Here is a 7,664-nt window from a genome sequence, read left to right as displayed (position 1 = left end):
CGCGATGCCCCCCGACTGGCCCGGGGCCGGCTCGCGGCCGCTCTTGACAGGGGGAGGGACCGGGGCCTCCGGCAGGCGGGCCAGGGGCGGGCCTGGGCCAGGCTCAGGCCTTGTAAGGAGTGGGCTGGGGCCGCTGCCAGCTCCCCACTCCCGCTCCCCCGGGGCCGCCGGAGCAGGAAGCAGTCGGGCGGGGGGCAGAGGTGGGGGGTGCCGGAGGGGCGGGCGGGGGGAGGCACCGCTAGCCCGCTGGGAGTCGGGGAGAGGAGGCTGGTAGACCCTCGGAAGGTGCCGGCAGTCGGGGCTCTTGGCGGTGGGCTGAGGTCCCTTCCCAGAGACTCACCCGAGATCCTGTCTGGACACACCAACCTCATCGGACTTGTGAACTGTCTCAGGGCCCAGCGGCTCGTCATACATGTGGAAACGTGCTCTGACTCATGGCCTTCACATCACACACGTGTGTGTGTGTGTGCGCGCTCGGCTACCCACGCAAGGGCACTCTTGACACTGTCCCGTCGTCCCAGACTCGTACACGCTCTGACACGCTAACCCCCTGTGGATGCACATCCTAAAGTGGTGTGGTGTCCTTGTGGGGTTCTCCATGCCCTCGCACGAGACACCCTCACGTTCATGTGCGGCCCTGAACGGAACCCGTTTGATCACGCAGGCGTCGCACATGGGCATCATAAACCCTCATTCATGAACGAAACTCCTGCCTCAACCTCCCCCCACCCCCAAGCTTCCTGGCTCCAGCTGGACCGGGTTGGGGGAGAGGAGGAGGGGCAGGGGGCTGCCCTCCCTTCACCTCTGCTCAGCCTGGGGCCCTGGGAACCTGGGCTTAGAGGGGGAGGAGGCAGCCCCCAAACAGGAAATGCTTCTCTGGGCTCCTGCTGCACAAGGGCAGGGTGCGTGGGGGAGGGGGGCAGGCAAGAGCCAGGCTGCACTGCAGGGTGGGGGAGCAGGGCTGGCTGGGAGGGGAAGGACGGGGGAGAAGCCATGTATGGGCGTGAAGCTCACAATGTCACATACATGTGTATGTGACACAGGCGTCACATGTGTGGAACCTTCCCTGCCCCCAGAGGCTGCTGCGTGGGCCTGGCCAGGGTCCCTCCGCCCGCCCCTCTTGGAGGCCTCTGGAGGCATGTGCGCTGAGCCCATCATCCAGGATGGTCCCTGGGGAGCGGGCTGTCAGATTAACCCATGAACACCCTCTCCACTCTTAGCAGAAGTTTGATCCGGGGGTGGGGACGTGGAAGAGAGGATCTGCCCCTCAGTGCTCTGCCCCTGATGTGCTGTGTGACTGCTGGGAAGTCGCTGACCCTCTCTGGGTCTCCGTTTGTCTTATCTACAAAATGGGGTAATGGGTCAGGGCCTTTCAGCTCAGCAAGGCTGTTGTATCACAGCTCGTGGTGTTTGAAAATGTGCTTCGTCAGCAGCAAAGCATGAGGCTAATGTTCCTTAGTCTTCTGAGCAAATCTTCTGGGTTGGGGGTGGGGACCAGAGCGCCTTTGCTAATCACCTCACAGTGCCAGGGCTGGTCCTGCAGACTCAGCCAGTCCCCCTGAGAACCAGGGCTTTTGAAACGCTTGCTACATCCCTGGCAGGTCCTTCTTTTAAGGTCTACATCTATGAAATGTATAGAATTATCCCCCTTCTCGTGAGAGGAAGGTCAGTATGGGGCAGTGCATCCTGCCCTTGGCTCAGGCCCAGAGCCTTGAGATCATCCTTGACTCCTCTTTCTCCCACACCCCACATCCAATCTCTCAGCAGATCCTGTTGACTTCACCTTCGGGATAGAGCCACAATCTGACTGCTTCTTGCCACCTTTTTTGCCCCCCTCCTCTGGCCCGTGCCACAGTCTCCTTCCATCCAGATTCTTGCAACAGCCTCTCCTCTGGTCTCTGTCTTGCCTTCTCCATCCTGCCAGAGGGATCCCTTTAAAACCCAACACAGATCTGGTTACTCCCCTGCTCAGAACCTCTGGGCCTCCGTCTCACTGAGAAGACAGGCCAACATCTTGGCCATGGCCTTCAGGGTGATGTGATTGGCCCCCAGATTTCTTACCCCACTCTCACCCCTCTGCTCCAACTACTCTGGCCTCGAGGCTGTATGTGAAACTCACCAGGTCCAAGCCCACCTCTTGTAGGGACTGCTTTGTGCATTGTAAGATGTTTAGCAGAAAGCCTGGTTTCTTCCTAGAGGCCAGTAGCATCCCTCCAGTTGCGACAATCAAAAGTGTCTCAAGACATTGCTGAATGTTATGCCCTCCGTGGAGACTCTTGCCCTAGGAGACTGTGAGCTCCATGAGGGCATCATCATTGTCTCGTTCCCTACTGTATCCCCAGAGCCTGGAAAGTTCCTGGCCCATCGATGCTGTTCAGTAGGGTTTGTCGAACGAATGAATGAGTGAATGAATGAATGAGACTCAGATAAATGAAGAACCTGGCCCAGGGCCATGCTGGGGGAATCCAGGATGCTCTCCGGAGCCAAAGCCCACCTGCTCCCCACACCTCCCCAGCCTTCCCCAGAAGTCAGACCATTTCAGAACAGGGAGATCCCTGGAAAGCAGCAAACCTTTTTGCAGGTAGGGACACTGAGGCCCAGGGAGTCTTCAAGCTCATCTGTGGCAGGGCTGGGACTAGAACCAAGACTGTCTGACTCTCGTTCCAATTCTCTTTTGGCTGCGGTGCCCTGAGGAGCTCTCAAGCATGGTCTGAGAGCTGGGCACGGCATCGGGAGGTGAGGATGGGGGGGAAGGCATGACAGCAAGAAGGCACAGCCTAGACAGAGCGCTGGGGTGGGCAGCTCCAGATGCCTTCGGAGACTAAAAAGGACTCCACTGGAGTGAGGGACTTCTGGAGGGACCATCAGTAGTGAGGAGGCAATGTCAGAAAGCGGGGAGCAGCCCAGCGTGGAAGGCAATCGGCTACCCCTAAAACACTTGCCTCTGTCGCGGGGACCCAGGGAAGGAGGCATGATGGGAGTTCCCTGGGGCTGGCGTGAGGTGGGTGGAGGGGGGCTGGAGGTTGTTGCAAGAGTCTGGGAGAGGGGCGGGCGCTGGCTGGAGAACCGGGCCGCAGGGCGGGCCGGGCTGGGGGAGGCAGCCTCCGGAGGCTCCTCAGGGGCTGGCCGGAGCCGGATCCAAGGGTGTGGCGGGCCCAGTCATGATTCGGGCAATGGCGCGTGCTGGGGCGTCTGAGGGGAGGCTGCAAGCCGTCTGGCTGGCAAGTAGGCAGGTCAGATCAGAGGTCAGGACTCCAGGCTCGGTTGGGGTGAGGGGTGGGGGGCAGGCCAAAGAAGCAGGAGGAAGAGGGTCGAAGGCCAAATTCCAGATGGTTTGGGCTGGGATTGCTGAGCCAGGAGGGGGCAGGAGTGGAGACGAGCAGCGCACCTCTGACCCCAACAGAGTGAAGGGTTTCGTGGGTAGAGGTTGAGGCTTGGAGCCGCACCTGGGTGCCCGGCATTGCCCTGCTCCCCCGTCCGGATTGGGAGAGTTGGAGTCGAGCAGCCTAGGAACTTCCTACCCTAGTCGGGACGGGCAGGCAGTGGGCACAACATTGGGGATCCGGGGCTGAGTGGACAGAGAGGGGCTGGTTGCGGGGCTCTTACTCTTTCCGCCAGTAGCGTTCAGCCTGCCTCCTCCTGCTTCCCCCCCAGCACAGAGAAATGCTAACGGACACAGTAAACACTTGGAGGATGGGTGGGTGGGTGGATAGAGGGTGCCCGCGTGCGGGAACGCAGGAACGCGCACGTGGATGGACGGGTGGGGAGGTGGGAGAATGGGTGGGTGCCCGGATGGGCGGAAAGACGGATAATGGATGGGTGGGGGAAGGAGGAAGGGGATGGCCTGACAGATGGCTAAGTGTATGCGTGTGCGGACAAGAGAAGATGTGGAGAGGCATGGCTGGCCACAGGGATTCAGGCAGAGCAGCTAATTAGCAGTGAGCCACACAACGATGGATGGCGGTCTCAGAATGCGACTCGGGATCTGTAGGACGGCAGGACCGCTGGGAATTACCACTGGCAGGGATTACGTGTGATGCTCCCTTGGTACCATAGTCTGTCTTCTTGGGTGTGGGCCCAAGGCCGCTGCGTCTCCCTCCCAGAGGTGGAGACAGCTCCGGACACCAAGTTTGGGTCCCAGTGTGGGTTCGGAGGCTGCAGTTCTCTGCTCTGACCGTGGCCCTTATGGCAAGAGCGCACCTCCTGATGGCCTTGAAAACAGAAGCCCACTTCCCCAGGAGAAGCCTGGTCTTCCAGCTACTGGGACAAGCCAGACAGTGGCTTTGGACGCAATGTGTGGGCCCGTGGGGGTGGGGGTGAAGGCGGCCTGCAGAGGGGTTGGCCTGAAGAGAGTCCAGTGGAGCAGTCTGGATGGGGGTGTTGATCGGATTGGGGGGCGCCCCCTGGGCAGGCGTCCTGGAGCCTTGGCACGGGCCCGCTGCCGAGCCAGCACATTGCTTTGTGTACAAATCACCTCCTTTCCTCCTTTTTCTTTTGTCCCCATCCCCCCACCTCCCTCCATTTCCAAATTCTTCCCAAACCGCCCCAGCCTTCAGGCAACTGGTGGGCAGGAGGCGCCTGGTCTCCAGTGGGAGCTGCTGGACGGATGGACGGGAGGTGGGCGAGGTCCCAGGGCAGAAGTGGGGAGGGAGGGCTGTCTGGGGGGAGGGCAGTGATTTTGGCTTCCTTTCCCTCCCCACGTGCCGGGGCCACACCCTCTGTGCTTCTGGATGGGAGAGCGGGGGCGGGAAGAGGGGTGGTGCTGGGGACTGGACAGGGTGGGAAGGAGAGGCTTGGGGAAGGTGGGGCCCAGGAAGAAGTGGTGTGTCCAGGCCTGGTCCCTGGGGGTAAGGGATTCTGACAGCTGGAGGGGGCTGGGGGTGGCGTCCCCCACGGAGAGATGCTGGGTGTGCTCATGGGTGTCTGTACATGGCGGTGTGTCCATGAGTGTGTGTGCCTGCCCGGGGCTGGCTTTGCTGAGGGCCCATGCAGCTGGGTGATGTGTGCGTGTCCCCACGGGCCCACACCTGCACCCACAGCTGTGAGGGGAGGAACGTATGGTTCCTCTGGATCGCCCAACCTGGGCACAGCTGGGGCCCCAGTCCCTCTCCCGCCAGATGCCTGGCCTGAACATCTGGCCACATCTGCCCACAAGGATGGGCATCTTGGAGCCCAGCACAGAGCTAGAAGGGCCCAGCCCCATCCTCTGTTCAGTGTCCTCCCAGCTCGGAGAGGGACAAGGCTGGCCCTGGGTCACAGGGTGGAGGCAGAGCAGGGACTGCCTGAGTCTGGGGATCCCAGGAGGGACGGCTGCTCCCCTGGCCTCCGCTGTTCCTGTCCTTCCTCTGCTGCTCTTTGGCTGGGGGGTGGGGACTCTGTGGTCCTTGGGGCATCTGGCAGAAGTCTGCTGCCAAGGGTGACCAACGTGTCACAGTTTGCTGGGGAGCGTCCTGATCTCAGCACTGCAAATCCTGTCTAGTGGGGACCCCGTTTGCACCCCAGCAAGTGAGGATGCTCCGTCACTCTGTTGCCAGGATGTTTCTTTTTCCACCGTGTCCTTCCCTCTGCTACCCCAGTGTCAGCGTCCCAGTCCGCACCCCCGCACCCTGGAAGCTTCCCTTCTTTTCCTGCCCCCCCCCGCCCCGCCCCAGGGATCTCTGGAGTCTCACTGGCCTTCAGCACTATTTCTCATCCTCTCTCTTCCCTCTCTGCAGCCAGGCATCTCCTGCACTCCTGTCACCCTCTGGGGTCTCTCTGTCTCCTCTCCTGTCCCCAGGATGGCCACCTTGTTGGTTTTTCGGGTCTGTCTCTCTGTTGTCTGTCTACTTCCGTGTCTTCCCTCTCTGCCTCTGGTGCCTGCCCTGTCTCCCCATTGCTGTTCCAGCATCTCTGGCTCGCCCCCTTCCCTGGGTGGTCCAGGCCTCCCTCCTCTCCCCGCCCGCCCCCCGGTACGCACCCCCAGGGCTGGCTGGGGTGGGAGCCAGGTCTGGGGGCTGTGACCAGGCCGGGAAGGGGAACCCAAGCAGACATGATATTTATGTTAGGACTTCAAAGCAGAGCAGAGCCTGAGGCAGGCTTGGTGGGGGCTGGTCTGGGTAGGAGAGGGGAGGGGTGGTGAGCCAAAGCCTGATTAAGGTCGGCTAAGGCCCCTCCCTGGTGAGGGTCTCCTTGGTGACACTTATCTCCCCTGTGGGACACTGAGATCTAGATTAGGGACAGAACAGGCTATTTTGGTACCAAGTTCCAAGAAAGGCACTTCCTGCAACCCCTGCCTCCAGCCCCATCCTGTCTTCCTGTCACCCTGCAGGAGTGGGTCCTCGAGCATCAGCCCCTCCGGGGAGGCAGGGGGCTCAGGAGGTGGCAGGAGCAGAGGGCTCCATCTCAGCAGGAAAACATCCCTGGCGCTGTGTTCTCGGCTCTCTGGCAGAAGCCTCGCCTGGCAGGGCAGCGAGGGTCTGTAACCCTGTCAGCCCCGACTGGGCCAACCGGCTTCCGCCCTTCAGGGTCTCTGGGGTCCAGTACGGCTGCCGGTCTGAAGGCCCCAGGGGCCAAGATGGCCGTGAAGTTCACCCCACCCCTGCCCCCCACCCTTGGCCTAACCCCTGCTAAAGACACCCAGCTGCTGGGGCTGGGAAGGCGTAGGGTCAGGGGCCCAGGCCCGGGGTGGGGAGGGAGGGAGTGGCCGATTGTCTCATCCTGCGGGCTCAGCTCCGTGTCCTGAGCCCCTCCCAGGGGCCAGACCCTGCAGACACCCCTCAGGCTGGGCCACCCTTCAGGAAGCCCCCTCCCGCACTAGAGGCTTGCTTTGGACCCAAGATCCTTTCCAGTCTGAAGCCAACCCGGGCCCCCAAAGCCCCAGCCCCTGGGTCATTACCCCCACCCTCGCAGATCCTTCCCTGGGCGCTTCCCGTGAATCACTCAGGCTGGAATCTGATGAGCTCAGGCCGCCCCGCCCCGGGACCTCCGGCCTCCGCTTCCCTCCTGGCCAGTGGGGGTGCCACACCCCCCAAGGGAGTCTCCTCAGCAACTTCCCAGCCCCCACCAGGGTCCATCATGGCCTAGCATGGCTGAGTGTGGCAGGGATAGGCCCGCGCTGGAGTGAGATTAGTCGGGATCAGGGCTTGGACCTCTTCAGCATGATCAGAAGTGTGAAAGAATGTGTGTGTGTGCATGTGTGTGCACGTGTGTGCGCGCGTGGACACTTCCTATGCCTGTGCAGCGTGAGAAGCAAGCCCACATGCCGTGACTGAGCAGAGGACTTGGCAGTGCTAGCTGGGTGGGTGTGTGTCACCTAATATGTAGCACTCACCATGTCTCCGTGTCAGCCTGTCCCCATGGATGTGTGTCACCGAGTCACATTCTCAACCTGAGAGGCTGGGAGGGTGATGAGGGAATGTCTCTGAGCTTGCAGATCTAGGGATGGCTGTCAGGGTGCGGCTCAGAGGTGGGGCCCGTGTGTGTGTGTGTGTGTGTGTGTGTGTGTGTGTGTGTATGTGTGTGTGTGTGACGGGGTCCAACCCTGCAGGGCAGGAGTGGCTTAGTCTCCAGGTATTTCCAACACTCTTAAGTGTTCCTGTTACAGCTGGGGGTGCCCAGGTTCTCTGTACATGACTGTGGCCTGCAGGGTGTCACAAATTCCGTGTGCAAACGCGAGTCAGGATGCT

This window comes from Enhydra lutris, unplaced genomic scaffold (assembly GCF_002288905.1).
Source record: "Enhydra lutris kenyoni isolate GAN:26980312 unplaced genomic scaffold, ASM228890v2 scaffoldscaffold22, whole genome shotgun sequence".
NCBI lineage: Eukaryota > Metazoa > Chordata > Mammalia > Carnivora > Mustelidae > Enhydra > Enhydra lutris.
This window is presented reverse-complemented; position numbering follows the sequence as displayed.